We start from the raw sequence: 19,971 nt of genomic DNA, 5'->3' as shown, positions 1-19,971 counted from the left end.
TACTTCTACTTCTACTTCTACTTCTACTTCTACTTCTACTTCTACTTGCTGACATATCTCATGAAATTTCTATTCTCTTGCTTTCCATAGGCTAATAAATGGGGCAGAATGCCCTTCTCAGGAAGCTTAATGATTTGTCTATATTGCTTATACACTAATATTGCAAAATCACTTATGATTAATCAATATTCAGTCCCTTTTCAAAAAAAAAAAAAAAAAAAAAAAAAAAGCTGACTGTACTCTCCAAGAGATTTCCAGTCTTTCAGTATCTGAGAAACTGCAAATATGTAAATATATAAGTGCTTTCTTTTCAAATGGAAAGGAAGGAAATCTGTCTTTAAATGGTTACATTTTGGTTGGGTCTTATTGAAACCGAATTTGAACAAGAATTTGAACACTTAGAAGAAATTAAAAAAATTTGAAATTGTGGCTGAAGAAAGCAAAATCTAGTAATGGCAGTGATGTGTAGAACTTCACTCAAGGGATGATAGTCTAAAGCAGCAGCCGTTTTCATATCTAAGAGACTGCCGTGCAGATACTTCTGGAAGCCTACACAAGAGCAAATGGATGAAGTATAATACTGTAGTAACATATTGTAAGGTATGGCATAAGCTCAGACAGTAGGGAGACATTAGCAGGTAAGCTACTTTTCATTTTTTGCTCACAAGGTGAGTTGTGGACACAGATTTGAAGATCTAATACTTACATGTTTAATTGTATTAAAAACAACTTACACCTGTGTAAGAAAAATGCCCCTTTTGCAAATTCACTTTTTGGGTGTGGAGTTAGGGTGAGAGCTATTGTCATGCAGTAGTTTATGAAATGGAAAATGACTGCCTACACATTCTGTTGCGTCAGGTGCTTTATGCAGTTGTCTGGTTTACCATGCGACAAAGTACAACAAGCTGATATACCCGGTGGCATGAAATGAAAGTGCTCCGTATTAAAAAGTGCAAACAACCCAACCATTTTTAAATATAGGCAGAATATATAATAAGCAGTAAAAACCCCATGCCTCTCATGGCTAATGAGTACTCCCATCTGTAATGGTCTGCCACATCCCTGGTTAATTAGAAACTAAATTGCTAACATCTCTAATTATTCATAATGACATTCTTTTACGTCTGTTAAATTAGTTATAAAAATGATTAGCATAAGAAATGCACAGCTTTGAAATACTAGTCAATAAGTCAAAAAGCCTCTGTTTGCCTATTTAATCTAATGAAAGGTATTTTATCTCACATAGCATCTAAGTACACAGGCAAAATTAACCCTGTGAAAGTGAATGGTTTATCAAACAAAGAAAAGCTGAGTTGCACTGCTATCATTTACATGTACAGACTGTTTCCTTTAATAAACATATTCCAGAATACTATACATACTTTGAATATGTTACCTAATTTTCAGGACAACATGAAAAACTTTGCAAAATATATGATGTGTTTTAATGTATTAATAAAATGATGACCCAACTGTCTCCCAGGCTTTTCAGGCACTTGACTAACCTATTTGCTTAAAAGGTGTATATGAACAGGCAAGTTTTCACAGCGTGTCATTTTCCATATAATCAGGAGGGCTTTGTGCTAAATTGTATAAGAAAGCATTCAGGGTTAAAATTCAGCATGACTCTCCCCCAAACAACCCTTCCTGCACCTTCACCCCCACTCCCACTTAAACCCTTTTGGAGGTTCCTGCCCTCCCCTCCCTGTTCTCCTCTTAGAAGCAAACTCATCACCATTAGCACACAAATGCAAAATAACCAGCCTAGGCCTCTTCCCAGGAATACAAATTAGGGGCAGGTAGTTGAAGAGCTTAGAAAGCTGAAATAGCGAAGTTCACAATGAAAAGGATGAATAGATGAGAGACTGAAAGTGGGGTAAAGTGTTCAGCTTTTGTCATTTAAAGTGACGTCTTTAACTCTTTGCCTTCATGAGGCTGCTCTTCACAAAAATAATAATGAATTGCAATTAAGACCCGAAGAACAAAAGGGAATTATGTGCAAGGAAAAAAAAAGAAAAGAAAAAGTAAAAGTAAAAAAAAAAAAAATATGATGACATGAAGATTATTTTTTTTTTCCTTCTGTAGTTTATGAATATCCATCTGGAAAGCAGAGAGGAAAGTATTTGAACTGTCATTACTTAATGTGACAATGGTACCACTGTAGATAGTGAAACAAATTATGTCATCAAAGCAGCTGGAGAAAAGTTTGAGATGGTGCATCAGATCTGCCAAATTTATGTTGACTCCTGAAGCTCTGTAGATACTTCATGTTCTATTCCATTTTTTGGGCCAAGTTACTGTTTCTTACTGAAACAGAAGATATTTTAAGTTTAGAGTTCTGTAAGTTTAAAGTTATTTGGCATTCATTTATGAAAAGCCTTTGGGAATTTAAGTCTCATCTTCTCAGATTCACCTGCATCTCTGAACTTGACTGCCATGTATTCATCCCCTGCTAGAACAAAGTTCCATTTTGTAGCATAAACCTTTGCTCGAATCAGTAAGAAGAAGGGCTTTAAAAGCCTTCTTTAAAATGTATTATTTGTGGATACAGTATCCCACTGTTAGTGTAAAATAGAGTAGTTCTTGAAGAGGAGTAGTTCTTTAAACAAGCCCTCTGATCCATTTGAATGTGGAGTTTGGATGGGGACCCAAATTAGGTGCAAAAGCTTTGCTCTATATCTTCTCTTCTCAAGTTATTAGATCTCTCTGGAAAACCTGGAACCTTTGGAAGAGTTCTGTAAATATTTCTCCCATTTATTACTACAACAGTATTTTCAAAGCAAATTTGCTCACTGGATCTCCATTTTAACTCATAAAATGTACAAAGCCAAAACAGGCCATGTAGGATGGATCCATGTGGGACTCCAGTATTTGGCACAGCAATGCACCAGTACTTAAGCAGCACTGTTAGCAGTGGAATCTGGAAATGATGTCTTTTAAATGTTGACAAGGAAGAACTAAACTGCAAAAATAAAAATAAATAATAAACCCTCAAATATTTATGATAAAAATATAAGTGAATGCTATTAGAAAGCCTTTCTGTATATTACTAGAGAATAACGAACAAGTATAATTCTGACATTTGTCAGCCTCGGGATTATACATCTATTTTCTCTCTTTATCTGGGATTATTTTTTATATATATTTTATTATTATTATTAGTGCTAGTACATTACTGAAGACATTAATGGTTCCTCCTAGGACTGTAGGAGCCATTTTTACTTTGCAACATTACTGAATTTAATAACAAATATACTTTAGAAAAATTTTGCCAAAGGACACATTCATGCAACACTTCTAACTTCAAAGTATGGAATTTTATCCAAAGTTACCAGGACCTTTAATTTTATGAAAGACAATTGAAAATTTCACAGGCTGTCTTGTACTTCTTGTACCAATAGCCAGTATTTCTTTCTTACATTTTACAAATATCAAAGTTCAAGTTCTTCTTAAAATCAGAAGAAACATATTAAAATAGGAGAATAATGAAGAAAATAAAAGATGACTGAGCACTCCTAAATTAGCTTTTCAAAAGAGTTTACGTCAATTCCAGCTATTGCACTTTCATGACAGTTTATGGGTGTGGGAGGAAAAAAAATCTCATTTTATTTGCATTGTTTTGCCCGTTCTCTTTGTTGAGGATTTTTTAGTTCCATAATGACTGCTTGACATTCCATATTCATTGTTTACTGTGACATTAAAAAAAAAAAAAAAAAGAAAATCAGCTATTTAACAGCTTTAGGGTATGTCTACAGGGACAGGTATAGGCAGATGCAAGCTTGTCTGTCTGTTCTTCAAAATGGCCAGACATGAGCCAGCTCTCATCCAAGTCATATATAGACACATTCACATGGCACTTGCGTTTGAGGTAAAAAGCATGATTGAGCAACCCACTTGCAATTACTTGACTTCGGACGGGAGCTGGCTCTGTCTGACCAGGTCAGGGCATAGCCAGAGGATCTTGGGTCTTCTTGGGCTTGTCCAGGTAGTCAGGCTGCAAAAAATCTTCCAGTACTAATAGAGGCACAACAGTGGCAGCCAAAAACAGCACTTTCAATATCCTTATAATGTAAAGGATAAAATCTTAAGACATATTTTCTTTATGGTAATACAAATTTGGGTGCTTTTCAACAATCACACAGCTATTAAAAAAAAAATAAATAAATAAAGCTTTACATCTTAGAGAAGATACATCCATTGCAAGATGTTGTGATTAATTAGGCCTTAAAAAAATCACAATAACAAGTTTTTTTGTGGTTTTCTTTATTTGACCATTCCTTTGATTATTTTTTAAAATATATTTTAGTACTTTGTTCTATCTTGTATTAATAATAATAATAATAAAAAAACCTAAGGTGCTAAGATTTTGTTGTAGTTAGTGGAAATATTAACATTTATTCAGAACTATTCATTTTCCTTAGTGTGCCTAAATAAATGTTTCCAACTCTGTGGTCTATTCCACCTTGAAACACCCCACTGAAGTCATTAGGAACTGAACACGTATCAGAAGTAAAACTTTGCAACTTTATGATTTCTAGACCATTTTTAAAAGCTTCTGAAGGAGCACCCATATAAAATACATTCTGAGGTATGCCCCATAAGAACAAAAGTGTATATTATTTAAGAGCCACACTGAAATGCAGCAGATCTGGAATAAATCAGGAAGAGTTTGGAATGGATTCATTGGAAGGGTGATGCTTCTGTTTAGCTTTCCATTTTTTACGGGAAGAATTAGAAATGTCATTTGGCAGATGTCTATAATGTTTTTGGAACTAGAAGGAGATTTGGCTTTTCCATTTGGTGTGGGTGGATGTTCCTCTAGGCCACATTTAACATGTAAAATGAGAGAGGTGGGTTTGAAACCCTTCCTAAAGGGAGACCTGTAGCTGCATGTTTTGCAGACTTACCCTAGAAAATCCTCTACCAGCAACCTGCATACCTGATCCATATATTACCCCTAGGGAGATGGCCCTTAGCATCAGTTTCACCTTTTTTTCTTTTTTTTTTTTTTTTTTTTTTTTTTTTTTTTTTTCAGCATCAAGATTCAAGCCAAAAAAATCAAAGTATCAGGATTCAGAGCAACAAGAAATCAATAGACTAGATAAACTGGTTTATCCTCCTGGCTTTTTGCTTTGCAAAAGAGTTATAAACACATTTTAGCCAGCCAAACACTAACAGTGCATCTAGCCTTATATGCATTTAGTGCCACTAAACACATCTTGGGTTTATGCTTGACATTATGTTTGATGGCTGTCCTATCTGTCCCATCCTGAGCAGGATGCAATTCCAGTCTTTCTGGATTTGGGGGGCTGCTGTTTTAAATAATAATAATAACTGACAAAGGAAAAGGGAAAGCTCATATATAGTGCAGGAGACAACAGGAAGCTTCAAACAGCACCGCACAGTACTAAGTGAAAAGTTATTACATTGAATAAGATACAGAGGGACTTGAACATTTCATCAAACACATAGATGAAAAGTCTAAATGTACTGTGCCCCAATATTGACATGGGTTTCCCTTTCCATGAGAGGAAATTCTAAAAGCTAAAATCTGTTGTTATTCATACATTTGGCTTACAGCAAAAAGATGTTGCTGCTAAGATTCTTGTATCTTGCATCATTCTTGAAAATTCTTGCAGGAATTGGAACTGCAAAGACAAGAAAACCAGTCTAGTTAATTTTCTTTTCTGCAACTTGACAAAAGCATACACAGGAGCAAAAGAATAATAAATGTCTACAGAAAACAGTGAAGTTTGATGCAGAAAACCTAGAAACATATGTACCCAGTTAGATGAATTTGCTTTGTGCTGCACCTGAGCTAATAACCCCTGCTGAGAGGTTCATAGTACAGGTTAAGTGCTGCAACACAATCAAGGAATTATAGATCAAAGTATAGATCAATCAATGTACCTTCGATCCTCATAAATATATTAAAGTACATCTATAACAATCCATTTGCAAGTGTTTAGGGTGAAATTAATCTTAGCTTCTTTGGCCAGCTAAACGTTAGATTTATAGTCCGACTGTGGAAATCCTTGCTGAGGGATATTGTAGACAATAGTTTCAGAATTGTTTAAGAAAGTGGGCTTTAGAAATTAGTAGATGGGTCTAGAAAGGCTGTTAAAACACAAGATTGGGTACAGGAAGTTTCTGGGTTGCAAATTGCTTAGTTATGGGAGAGTGTTCCCAGGGAAGTATCTGTACCAGCTGGATTGTTTTATGTGCATCTATTTCTATAAGGAATAGCATACAGGGCCATATGAATCTATTTGTCTGACTAAAGGTGGCTGGCCTTATATTTTTGTGGTTAGACACAGTCATGTTGTTCCATTAGAGTCAATGGAGACATAAGCACTTGCACAGGATGTTCTAAATATAATAATCATAATAATCAAGATTATTATTGTTATTGTTATTATTATTTAAGAATCAGAAGCCTGTAAAAGGAGGCAATAACCATCTTCATGCATGTTGTGGGTAACATATCAGAATAGGGACTCAGTAGGAAATCCTTCACTGAGATTGTTTAGGTACAGCTTAGACAAATATCTGAAAGGAGTGGTTGCAGTACATGTAGTCCTTTTTGCTCTAAGTGATTACATTAAATGACCTTTAGTGATTGAGTACAGTCCTGCCTTTTCCTACATGCCTGGAACAGTTTCACTGACATTGTTATCAGACAGTTATTTTGCAAGCCATGAAACAACTTTCTACTGATGTTCTGTGTCCATGAAAGCTGTCCTCAGGGAATTATTTTTGAAAATAGCAGGACTGTTCATCCCCAGAGATAAAACTGTGAGAAGGTGTGGGATGTGCAATTTTCATGTATATTTAGCATATTACACTAAAAACAGTGAACAAAAGATGGTGGAAAACTTTCATAACCATCAGAACCATAAACCGTACTTGTTCCCATTAAAAAAAAAAAAAAGAAAAAGAAAAAAAAAGAAAAAAAAAAGTCAATGCCATTAAAATAGATTAAAATTAATCCATTAAATTAGGGAATTTACATTCTATTTCTCAACTCGTATACCATATAGTCACTCAAAATGATTATGTAGCAGTTAAACAAGTAAGAACAAGGTGTAGTAATTTAGCTACTAGAGACTAGAGGTAGGATCTGTTCCAGAATCAGACATCTAAATTTGGGAAGCAATAAATGCATGTGTCTAAGCTAAATCAAGGGAGATCTAGTCAATGAAGTCAATGAAGTCTAGAGTTCTATTCATCTAGTCAAACTTAGACATTTGCTTTAGGATGATTTATAAAGTACACAACCTTCTGACTCGATTGATCCTTTGATTATTCAGTTGCCTTTGATCCTTTGATTATTCAGTTGCACGTGTATCTAATGCCATACCTGGACTTCACCTGCCATTCTTGATGGTCATACCAGACTCATACAAATATCACTGATACTCTTGGATAACTCAAGTGACATGAAACTGAATAGAGCTCCCATTGACTGTCACAGGAACTTAGATCTTTCACATGCAGACATCTGCATTTAATACAGAAGCTTGTCCTAAATTAATTATTTCAAAATTAATACAAAATTTAGAAATAGTAATCTTTTCACTTTTGCTTTCAAGAACAAAACCACAATCTTAAAATATCGCTTGGATTTGGTTATGAAGTTATGTGCTATATCAAATAGATAAAAGATCTAAAACCAGCAGTGCTTACATATCCAAATAATGTACAGATTAAGAATGTGAAAAGTAGCTTGAATGCAACATTTTACATATATGAATGTGAAGAAAACATTGTAAAAATAAGTACAGTGTCAGATTCATTTTGATCAATCTTGCAAGTATAGATGTCTCCATCTGAGCTAGACACATATTCCCAGTGACACTGCAGATGTCCCATCCCTGGAAGTGTTCAAGGTCAGGACCTTGAGAAACCTGATCAAGTGGAAGGTGTTCCTGCCAGTGGCAGGGGGTTGGAACTAAACGATCTCTGAAGATCCTTCCAACTCAAACCATTCTATGATTCTATGGTGCCAATCAATTCAGTTTATCTGAATGTAGATGAATAAATGTAGGGTACAGCTTATACTCTACATGTGCATCTACACTAGATATTTATTGCACTGAATGGGTGGTTTTTGATGCAATTTTGCCTTGAAACCTACATTTGGAATCTTCTAATATACATAGATGGTGTGCTTGAAGCAGTTTTGCTCCTGGTGGAGCCAAGGGCATTGTTGTGCCATGGATGTCATCCGCAGCACCTCACTTGCAATGTAGATGCAGGGTAAGTCAGGAGTTACCTCTACATAGGATAGGAATACAGTGTGAATCAGCAATTGGCACCAACATTGTTGCTGCCAGTAAATATGCAGTGTGAAAATGTAGTACTAGAATCATAACAGGTCACAGCAAATCTAGCCCTCTCATTTACTCTTAGCTCTGTAACAGCCATAATGTAACTCTAAGATTATTCACATATATACACTAAAGATCAAAGTAGTCAAAGGGTCCAAACCATAGCTCAGGATATGGTTTCTAATGGTGACAACAGAGATCTTATTTAAGGAAAATACACAGACATGGCCATTTGTTGACAGTCTATTCTCCTCATGCCCCTCCCACATCCACCACTATTGTGCTGGGATATTAGAGAATACACCCCTCCTGTTCATTTTCATTTCTGATCAAGGATCTGTTCTCTATAAAGGAAATACTCTTGATTATGAATACATCCCAGATTGGCTGCCACTTTTTGAAACTTTTCTAAGAGGTTTCTAAATAAACCTATAAGCAGGTTCTTGGCTTAGCAGATCCAGTCATTAGCTATCAGAGAAATACAGAATATTAGTCTATTATAGTCCTAATAAGTGTGCAAGCCCTAAGACAACTATCGTTACAGCCCCTATACACACTGAAGGTGGATGAATCCAGGATTGGACCATGGTCAAGATTTCCATCTGTGCAAGGCAACAAGGATCTGAAAGCAGCAACAACTCTTACAATCACACTAACATATAAGAATCAAAAATGTAATTTAACCAAAAATATTTATAGCCCTGTGACAAGATTTTTACATTGCTCACCAAAAGGAAGTATACTTATCCTATCTTCTAGGATGTGTTGTAAGGTGTGCTCCTGCTATTTTTCCTCTCTGCAGCCAGTATTGGCATGCTTCTGAAATGTTGTCACTGTCCCTTCTTGCTTCTAGACTGAAAATCAAACTGATGCTGCATGGGCAATTAAGTGGTGAGTACCTGAGAATACTTCTTGTAGTTACTCAAGAGGAGTAGAAATGTTTTAATAAGCAAGGCTTTATGCTTTTTAAGGCACAGATGTAAAATATAAGATGGTTTGGAACATACTCAGAGGTGTTAACCAGAAGCTCAGGCATTATCATCTCTTAAGAAAATTGATCGGGGAACACTACTTGTTTTCTTGTGTTTTTTAAACAAACATCTTCTACTTATCAGATCGTAAAATCACAGTGTTAAGAGTGTGACTGTAGCTTTTGACACATATTGGTAGAGATGGTAAACATTTTCTTGGTAGCACAAATGACCAAACCACATGCACTGAATTTCCAGCAGCTTTGACAATATTAATATTTTACCTTATGCTAATGAGCATGTGTGAGCAAGCAGTTGGCAGAAAACATTTTTTTTTTTTTTTTTTTTTTTTTTCCTTACTAGTGGGGACAAAAAGACAACATCCTTCCTCACCTAAGATAAATTAATTTACTTGAGCTAGTGGAACAAAATCATCCCATTCTTTCTTTTGGCCTGTTAAGAAAGGGACAAAACATGAACTTGTGAGGTATCATAGATATGAAGGAGGAACTCATTTGCTTCCATCAAATAAGTCCACAAATTATTTTAAAATATTTTTAAAGTTGTGGAAAGGTGGTGACAACATAAAGTAGGGAAAGTCAGTAGCCTCTCTGATTGAAATGGTAAAAACTCAGTGGTGAACAGTGACAAAAGCTCATCAATAATCTGATGTGCTAATATTCTGTGGAAACAAGGTTCTCAATTAAGGCTTGGGAGCCAGTGTTTGTCTTTCAAATGAAATGAGTTTTGTATATAAGGTAGAAACTCTTCTGTTTTTTAAACCATATTATGTCCCCCTTTTCCACATTATCTTGTTTTTAATCACGTTATAGCTGAGGCTTGGTTGCAAAATTATAAAACAAACATAAGTATAAAGGCATCTGGATTCTGAACATTGCTTCTTCATCTTATTTGTAATGCAATAAAAAAATCTCATTAAAAAAAAAAAAAGCGTGTATATAGGCCAATGTATAGTATACAGGCCATATAATAGGACATTATATAGGCCTCAGCTTCTTATTCTTTTGCAGTACAGTCAGCAGTGGGTAAAGTATTGAATAATAGCTTCCATAGATCCCTAAATACTCATTCATGTAATCTTATTTAACCTAGGAGACCAAGCAAGATGTTTTGTAAGGCAAGAGATTCATATTCTGATGCTTAGTAATTAACTGCAGGATCCACATACTCAAGGTCTAAAGATGGCTTTCTACCACTGTTAATCCACTGACTCTCAATAAGCACAGATGATACTTCCCTATAATTATGGACTATTTCAATCTCTGACTCTTACAGAAACTGTAGAATTATCCCCAAATAGCCCAGCTTAATAATCAACAAAAAATCACCGAGTGTCAAAATACTGGCTCCCATACTGGCATAGCAATTTTAGTGGTTGTGCAGTTGTAAAGTCACAGCTTTTGAGAGCTGCTGTATCTGTCATGTATTACAGAATGGACCTGCCCACAAATCTCCTTCTTCAGTGCTCACAGGCAGGTTTTTTTTGTTTGTTTGTTTGTTTGTTTGTTTTTCCATTTCATTTCTCATTTTGGATTTGTCGTCATCCCACCATGTCTGTCTACAAGGCAGAGGAGCTCCCTTTTGTTTGATGTGAGCTGAACACCTAGGGGCACGGAAGGGGTTAAGTGGAGGAAATTCTTGTCAACTTCAATAGAGAATCAAGCATTTAAAATTATTTTCTGTAAAAAGAACCCAAGTTGTCTGACATCAGAGCCACAGCACAGCAAAAGAGTAAAATTTTTACTTAAAGGGGTTTTTATACTTTCTGAGTGGAAAATATTCATATTGTGGTTTCACACTAAAAATAAATTTTTCCATTCACAGCCAGCAACAGGTAGCTGAGGTTAGATCAAACCACTAGCTTACTAATGGCTATGAATTGCAGTATCTATAGAAATGACCAGAATCCAAGGCAGCCTCTAAAATAAGTTTGATGAATCATTCTTGAAAAAATGTTATTCATACCATAATAAATAGGCTCAGTGTAAATATTTGCCATACAAATCATACTTTAAGTATTTTTCAAAAAATATAAAATACTATTCCTTTTTAGTTTGTAAATTGAAATGATCAGTTTTCTTTCCTTTTGAAAGGGTTTTATTTATTTATTTATTTATTTATTTATTTATTTTTTTCACAACAAGTCTGGGAATACTCAAATGATTCTGGGATCCTAATGTTAAGTGACTGAACGGAAAACATTCCTTTTGTGCAAGCATCTTGAATGTAATAATTTATTTAATAGCTCTTAAAGTATTAAAAGTAAAGAATCTGAACTGTCTTGAGTTATAGTGAAAGCTATTGTTCAACAAAGATGCATTAAGAAGCAAAAGCTGATAAATCTTTAGATTTTAATTCTGCTGTGTAACATCATTTTTTGGTAGTAGATTACTAGGTCATATGCTCTGCTTGTATAAATCATCAGATGGCCACTACCATTAATGGAGCCAGGTTCATCTACCCAATTTGAGAAGCTGGGTTTCAGACAAATTATTAAAACAACAAAAACAACAAAACACAATGGCAGCAACCACTTTCTGCAGTGCTGTTACCTAATTTTCTATGGAGGAATATTTTCAGAGAGGAGTGATCTTCTATCCACAAGACTGGCAGACCCTAACAACAGAAGGAGACTAGATGGTTACAAAAGAAGGATTAAAAATAATAATAATAATAAAATAAATAAATAAGTAGATAAACGGATAAATAAAACACTCCACCAAGCAAGCAGACACCAAAATAGCAAAATCTTTTCAACTGATTTTTCACTTGATACAAAAATTTTTCACATCTTCATTTTGGTCCCTAGTGTTTTATTGCCCCTGTAAGCCTTACTTTAGGTCTCTGGAATAGGTACTAAAGATAATAGTTTTTTCATTGCCATGCAAATTGTAGACAGCCTTCAACAGGAAAAAAGAAAAAAAATAATAAAATAAAATAAAATAAAGAAAATAAAGTAAAATAAAATAAAAAAAAAAGAAAAAAGAGAAGAAGGAGAAAAAGGGGAAGGGGAAGGAGGAGAAGGAGAAGGAGAAGGAGAAGGAAAAAGAGAAGGAGAAGGAGAAAGAAGGAGAATACCTTTCATGCTAAGTACATTAGATGCCTGAGTCAAATGTAGACAACTCAGGTTTAAGTCTCTAAATTTAGAAATGAACATTTTTTGTGTCTACTCACTTCCTGTAATACTATAGTGTGACTAAGTCTCTCAGTAAATGCAATTCAGCATTAAAACCAACATTCATTATTTCCTGGCCACTGCTGCTCATAGTCATTGCTCCTACAGCCTTCAAACATCTAGACAAGGTTTTTTATTTTTTCCCCTGAAAACCAGGTTATAAGTTACTTATAACACAATAATTTTATGTGTAGCACAATTGCAGCCATAGAAGGAGACTGGTAAAACAGTCTTGCCTATCCAAAAAAATAAAACAGTGATCTACTGGCCTCTTTTGCTTCTTTGCATATGTTCAAAAATCTTTCAACATTTAAAAAGTCCCTGTATTTTTAAGGCATATTTAAAAGATTTGGCATCATCAGGATATGTACATACATGCTTTATATAACATATCAAATCTGTGCATGCAACCACCCTTTTACCTCTCACTCACTGACAATGTTTTCTCCCAGAGCAGTCCATAAGTCGTAAGGGGCTGTGAACCTGGCTTTCTGTGCATTTGCGTGCAAATTTACATCAGCATGTTTGGGAACTAACAAGGCCTTTGAAAGTTGCCGCATTATGATTAGCAATATGAAAAGTAGCATCTTCATCACTCATTTCTCACTGAAAGTACAGTGTGGAAAAAAGCTGTTCTGTTTGCTAGACCAACATACCACGCCTGGGAGACTTCAAGATACACAGTGCAGAGTGGATGTATGGATGTACTCTACTCTGTAGATGTACTCTCTCAGGGTTGGGGGAAAGATGTGCCTTTCCTGCACTCATATGAAGTCTCATATGAAAAAATAGAGGAGAATGCTATAGAAAAAGGTAGTACTCTAAAAGAAGAGTATTACTAGCAGTGAGCATAGTAATAGGAGGTAGCTTCTTTCTTTCCATTTGTCAGTTCCCCTAGAGGAGATATACTTGTAATGTGCATATATATACAGGAGATATAATGTGTAATATAGAAATGTAACTGAAAATATTTTGCCCATCTTAATGGGCATCTTAGATCAAAGCAGTGGTAGCATGCATAGACATTTCTGTCTGAGAGTAGTTCACTGTTGTTTACTTTAAGCATGCTTTCACTCATTTAACTTCAGATACTGCTTATAGCTGATTTAGTAATACTGTCACAAAACACTGTGCAGATACTCTTACTATGAATGAGCCTATGCCAGTTAACCAAACTGTCAGCTAAACAAAATTAATGGTCTACCTAGACTTTTTTGCAACAGCTGAGCTGAAGTGAATTCAATCAAACTGTTGCAACCTCAGTATACAAAAACAAAACAACTATAACAAAAAAAAAAAAAAAAAAAAAAAGGGGAAAGAGTCTGCACACAAGTTTGTATCAGCACAAGTCTGTCAGTAAAATGCCTAACAAGAATCTACAGAACCATTAATGGAATCAATTCCAGAATAGATTCCCTAAGCAAAATCTTAAAGATCAATGCCTAAAGGAAGCAACTTCATATGTGCTACAGCAGTTGTAGGAATAAATTATATTAGTCATAGAGTAAGTTAAGTAGAATCAGAATGAAGGTTAAAAATCCTAAAGTAAGGTTGTTATTCCTTAACTCAAAAGTGGGTGTCATGCAATTATAAACTTTATTTATTCCCCTAGGCAGCTGGGATTTTCCCAGGATACCCATTCAAGTGTATGTTCAATCAGTACATATTCAGGAATTCACCTCTTGTCTATACAAAGTTTCAATGAGGTCAAGGGGAATTTTGTCATTGCCTCCAGTGAGGCCAGGCATTTCACCCACCAATCTTGCAGCTGAAGTGAGGTCTTTGGATAAAAACTATGTGAAATGTAAACAGCATCCTGGCCACATTTAATAAATTGAACAGGATGTCCCTCCATATAATAGTTTGATTAGTTTATCAAATTAAATAATAATAATAATAATAATAATAAAATAAAATAACCTGACCGTCCTGTTTTTCTGTAGCAGAGATTTTAAGGGGGTGAACTGTGACAATTTTTTTCTCTTCAATCTCATCCCTCAGACAGCATGCATATAGAAATATTTTGCATAAATTTAAAATACTTTAATGGGATCTGATCCATTCTCTTGTTTGCCAAGCTAAAGCACAATACTTTACACGTCGTTTTTTCTCTATGAAAGCCCACAAAATCACTCAGTAATCACAAGGTTCCATAAACCACCCACTCTATAACCTGGGGGCTAAGGGAGCATGGGGCTGAAAGGAAAAAGAAAGAATGCTTTCCATATCTTGTGGAAAGATGAGGTTATAGTGATTATCCTTGGAGGAAACTGTTTTGGAGACTGTTTGCTTTAAGATGTATGTAATACCTGAAAGTTAGACACACTGTCTTAATTTATTCTGAAAAATTAAATAAGTGCTGTGACATATGAAAGTTTGCAAGTTAATGAAAGATAAATACACGAGAATTTTTTTTTTTTTTTTTTTTTTTTTTTTACGACTTCTGTCAGTAGCTGCTTACAAAATAACTTTGTAAAAAGAAAAACTGTCATTACCCAAATCAAACAGATAGAAGTACAGATTCAGCTTCAATATAAAATTGAAATGGAGTTTACCTACATAATTTAGGCAACTATTCCACATGGAGACAAGAGCTCCTATAGCCTGATCTTTGCAAAATGCTAGCAAGATACATTGCCAACTGTATGACGACTCCTTTCACAAAAAAAAAAAAAAAAGAAAAATGCAATTAAGTTATTATTCAGGAGTAAGATTGTGTCATCCTCATTCATGAAGTCTGTCTTTGTGAGTTCGCTTGAAACAAGATCTATGGGAGGGATCTCCTTCCTCCTGGACTACAAATAAATGTTCCAGCTGGCCCTGAAAGGACAGTGTCTATCGTAGGCAACTCCCTTAACCTCTAAAAGAAGGGAGCTGCTGGAAAGCTGACTTTTGGGAATGACCCTGGAACATTTTGATTCCGGAACTGTGCTGGGGAGATTAGTTTTTGGCACATGCTTAACTCACACCAGGGAAAATCTTGATGCTTCATTAGTGTGGGCAACCGCCATCCATTGTCCAGGAACATTTCCACCTACCATCTGATTTACTAGTACAGAGGTAGTCAGGGATACTGTTTCCCACTTTGAGACTTTGTACTGTGATTGTGTGTGTGCTGGAGAGAAAAATTCAGGCCCAATTCTAATGTAAAGGACTTCACTTTTTATACCATTACATTACAATCCCCTATCCCCCATACATGTTTCAGAGCACTTTAGAGAGTCTTCCACTTAAGACAAAAGGGTCTGAGGGAAGCACAAACACACCCCTCTCCCCCTCCAAGAGCCATGGTGAGAGTATTAGGCAGTGTGCATGTACATAACCTTTGGATATAGCTGCAATATTATGGAATTCTCATGCACGGGTTTCACACTATGAAAACGATACTTCTCCAACAAAAAGTTAATAAAGAATAAAAACATATACACCATAAACAACTGCCTAATCTCCCAAAGTTTTCTGTCTCCATCTGCAGAGCAGCATAGGTAGAAAACAGTAAACTTACTTGTATAACAATCACTGCATTCAGTAAATTCTGCAAGAAAACACTGAACCTCCTGCTTTTCTTTACTTGTCTTCACTACAGATAGCTGAGTACCCAAAGTGCATTCTTCATCCCTTAACTGCTCTACTTAATGCACTTCATAGTGACAAATAAATCAGGTAATAATAATAATAATAATAACAATAATAATAATAACCCCAACAATCCATTAAATTTTCACTCTGTCTAAAATAATTAAATAAAATATGCAAACAAAATGACCCAAAGAAAACAAAAACAGTTTCAAAATTTTCTGCTGTTTGCATTAGTTTATGCAAGAGTAATGAAAGGGAAGAATAACTTAGTTTGCTCTGTGCATTCAACAGTGTTTGTGTATGCCAACTTTTACATGTCTTACATGTTGACAAGAAATAACAATACTTTTAAAAAATCAGTAACTGATAAAAGCTGTACTACACTGGAAGCTGACAAAGGTCCAATTTGATTTTTAAACCTCAAGTAGAAATATCTGTCTCAAAGTAGTAGTTTTACATATAACCAGTGAGTGCATTTAATTTACAGTACAACCAATTTTGAAACACAGATTGCTATAGCCCTGATGTTTGATTTCATTTCTGAAGACACCAATGTTAAGATTGAATGGTCATTTAGAAATTTTCAATTACTTTTTTTTTTTTTTTTTTAAGATATGCTAAAAATTCATCAGGATATTATTTTAACAGTAATCATTATTGACAACCACACAATTTATGTACGATCAGTTGATATACACTGCTCAGAGTTAGTCCTAATCAAAATAAAAAAGGGAGGGTAATTTTTTTAAAAAAAAAAATCTTCTTCCTTGTTCAAGGTGATTCAGCCTGATACATTTTGCCTGCAACACTTGATTTGCATCAAGTTCTTTCTCTTTTAATATATCTCAGGTGCAGAGTGGTTTTGCAGTTTTGCAGTAGGCTTTCAGGAAAGCAGAGCTACAGTGATTATACAGTTTCTTACATTTTTCAAACAGATTTTCTCCCTTGGTGTGATTGTTTTAAAATGTAACTTTAGTTCCAAGTATTCAAACATCTATAAATAATCCTATATAAGTTGCATTGTCAAATCTTGTAATTATTGACAACTTCTACTGAAATGGGAAACATTTCAGTCTAAAAGTTTGAACACTTTAGCCATAAACTTCTCTAATTAGCACACAGGATTTCAGTCAAAGTGAAAATAATAATAATAATAATAATAATAATAAAAATCCTGTATAGTGGAGGCAAAGAAACTTTGGGTATGTAGTACAGTCTGCTGCCTTTTCCAAAGGCTGAAAACTATCAAACTCCCATCAAGTGAAATCCATGCTACCCATGCCCATAGGTAATTGCATTGGCTTTTTCAATGATGCCTATGACAGAGAAACAGTAAATATTGTGATTGTAGTAAGACCTCTCTTTCTGACATCTGAAGCAGAAAAACACTAAATTAAAGCAAAGGGTAACTACTTAAAGACACACAAAATATTCTCTAACAATAAAAGTAATACTAAAGAAATGAAAAGAGGATGTTTTCTGCAAATGTGTATTTCAATGTCACATGAATGGAAAAACACTTTATATCTTTCTAAAGTGTAGGATAGCTACAGCGAGGTAATAATTTTTTCCACCTTGTCTTAAACTTTCAGAAACAGAATACTAATGAGAAAAGCATGTTGCACCCTCCTCTTTCACCTTTTGTCCCAGTAAGTGGCAGTAAACCCTTATGTATTAAGGCTAGGAAGGGTCAAGAGGAGGGACAGGGACCAGGACCAAAAGGAAGAAATATGAAGAGAGAAATAAGATTAATGCATAGAGGGTCTCAGACTGAAACAATGTTTTTGGAAAGAATAAATACTATGTATATATACCCAGAGTTTTCATGTCAAAGGGTCTTAATTGCAATGAGACATCTTTTTTTTTTTTTTCTAAATTTCCTGTTTTAAATCAGATTGTGCACACTTTTCTAATAAGAATAAAAATAATAATAAAAAAACTTACTGCTGATTTTTCTATGAAAAACAGTGGAAAAACAATGGAAGCAAACTGAGTATTTTCATTAGTAAGGATTTTATATGTTTTTTTCACCATTTAGTGTACCTGTGACCCCAACCTGCAATTAATTTATTTAAGATGAGCCAATACACTGCTGACATTTTCAGTAAGAAGTCTATCCAACTCCTATTCATACAGACATTACTCACTCAAGCGCGCTCTCATATTCAGCCAATTTCTTTCTGGGTCTCTGCTCCAGTGACTGATTGAGAAATTAGTCTCAGCAAATGAAATCATTATTACTCACTGTACCTGCACACATCTAGGAACATCTGAGACAAGACAGACTGTTCAAATCCTTCTTCCTCAACAGTTAATTCCTAAAAATAATTGAATGTTCTACTGCAGTGCAGAAATACATTCTGTTCTCCCCCATCATTTAAGAATAAGCCTTAAGATTTCACTCATTACAAAACCTAATTATTTTGTATTTTACAAAGTGAAAATTATATCAGTTCATGTTGTGCATTAAAAAAAAAAAAAAAAAAAAAAAAAAGGCAAATCATGCATGGTGATCAAGTCACTTCCACCTCAGACAAGCTGATGGTTTGGTAAGAAAGTGTAAAAGAGCTATAGAATTAATCTTCCTGACCACATAACTACTGTACTGTTCATTTGAAGAATTTTGTCTTTTGAAGACTGATTTGGTAACTCACTTGAATATGTAAATACTCACCTGAATATGATCTCAAATCCTTGAAGAACACATTTTATTTCCATCTAAAGTACTATACCTTTTTATTTTCCACTTGAATCAAAGTTTTTCTTTTTTACTGCTAAGATCACTATCTCAAAAAAGAAATTATAATCAAGCCTCAAACCATTAAAGAGCAAAATAAAAAATTTGCTTGAGGATATTAATAGAGACGTTCCTAAGTTACTGTACAAGCAAATTTGATGTATTTATTTGTAGCTCACACCATACAGAAAAATAATTTGCTATAAGCTATTTGTTTCCATTGTTACTATAGCCAACTGTCAGTCCAATCCTGCAAGTCTCTAACTTTATGCAAACATTACAGTGACATCAGAATATATAAAAGGTTCACAGATCAGAACACTAAAGCAACAACACAACAAATGGAGGAGTAAGAAGGGTTTTCCCCTCTCTCCTGTCTTAATAGCTCTCTTAAAATCAAAGTTCTATAGGGTGTATATCTGGCACAGCTTTTGCTGTTATCCTCAAAACCTGTGTACGGAAAATTTTCCTTTTATAGACCTAGACTTTCCTATCTCAAAGGACAAAGTAGGTATGCTTTAATAACATTATCTCAATCCACTTGAAAAGCTCTCTTAATTCTTACTGAAACAATCTAATCTATTTGAGGCAAGCTTTTGGTTTTATTTAGAATAGTAAAGCTTATCTAATTATGTGCAATATTAGGTTGTTAACTAACACACACAAGCCAACTTTTAAGAGTCTACTGCACACATGCTAATTTATACTAACAGAAGCCTAAATCCCAGCACACTAGTTAGGCCAATGTGCTGCATAATACCATCTTCCTGTGTACACCCTCATTCCCAACTGTCATATTTTACAACCTAATTCACTGGTAGCATGCCCACCTACTGAGGAGGACTCTACTAGTTATCCTCACTAAGAACCAAGTGGAATGCGTAAGAACCAGTGTTCAATGTCAAGACCAGCTTCAAATTTCACTATCAACAGGAAGATGTTTTTCCCTTTCCCTTAGAACCTAAGTAGTTAAAATATTTGTTAGTATACAAAACTAAACAAAACAATTGCAGTATCATAATTTCTTTAAGAGGACTTGGAGTTGCACCCCTCTTGACTGCTACACTGCTCAGCTGTGCTGCAGTTTGGAAGTTTCACCCTCAGCTTTCCTTAGAGATACCTTCCTTGAGTGAAAGAAGTCACTGAAAAGTTAGGGCT

This window comes from Oxyura jamaicensis, chromosome 1 (assembly GCF_011077185.1).
Source record: "Oxyura jamaicensis isolate SHBP4307 breed ruddy duck chromosome 1, BPBGC_Ojam_1.0, whole genome shotgun sequence".
NCBI classification, from domain to species: Eukaryota; Metazoa; Chordata; class Aves; order Anseriformes; family Anatidae; genus Oxyura; species Oxyura jamaicensis.
This window is presented reverse-complemented; position numbering follows the sequence as displayed.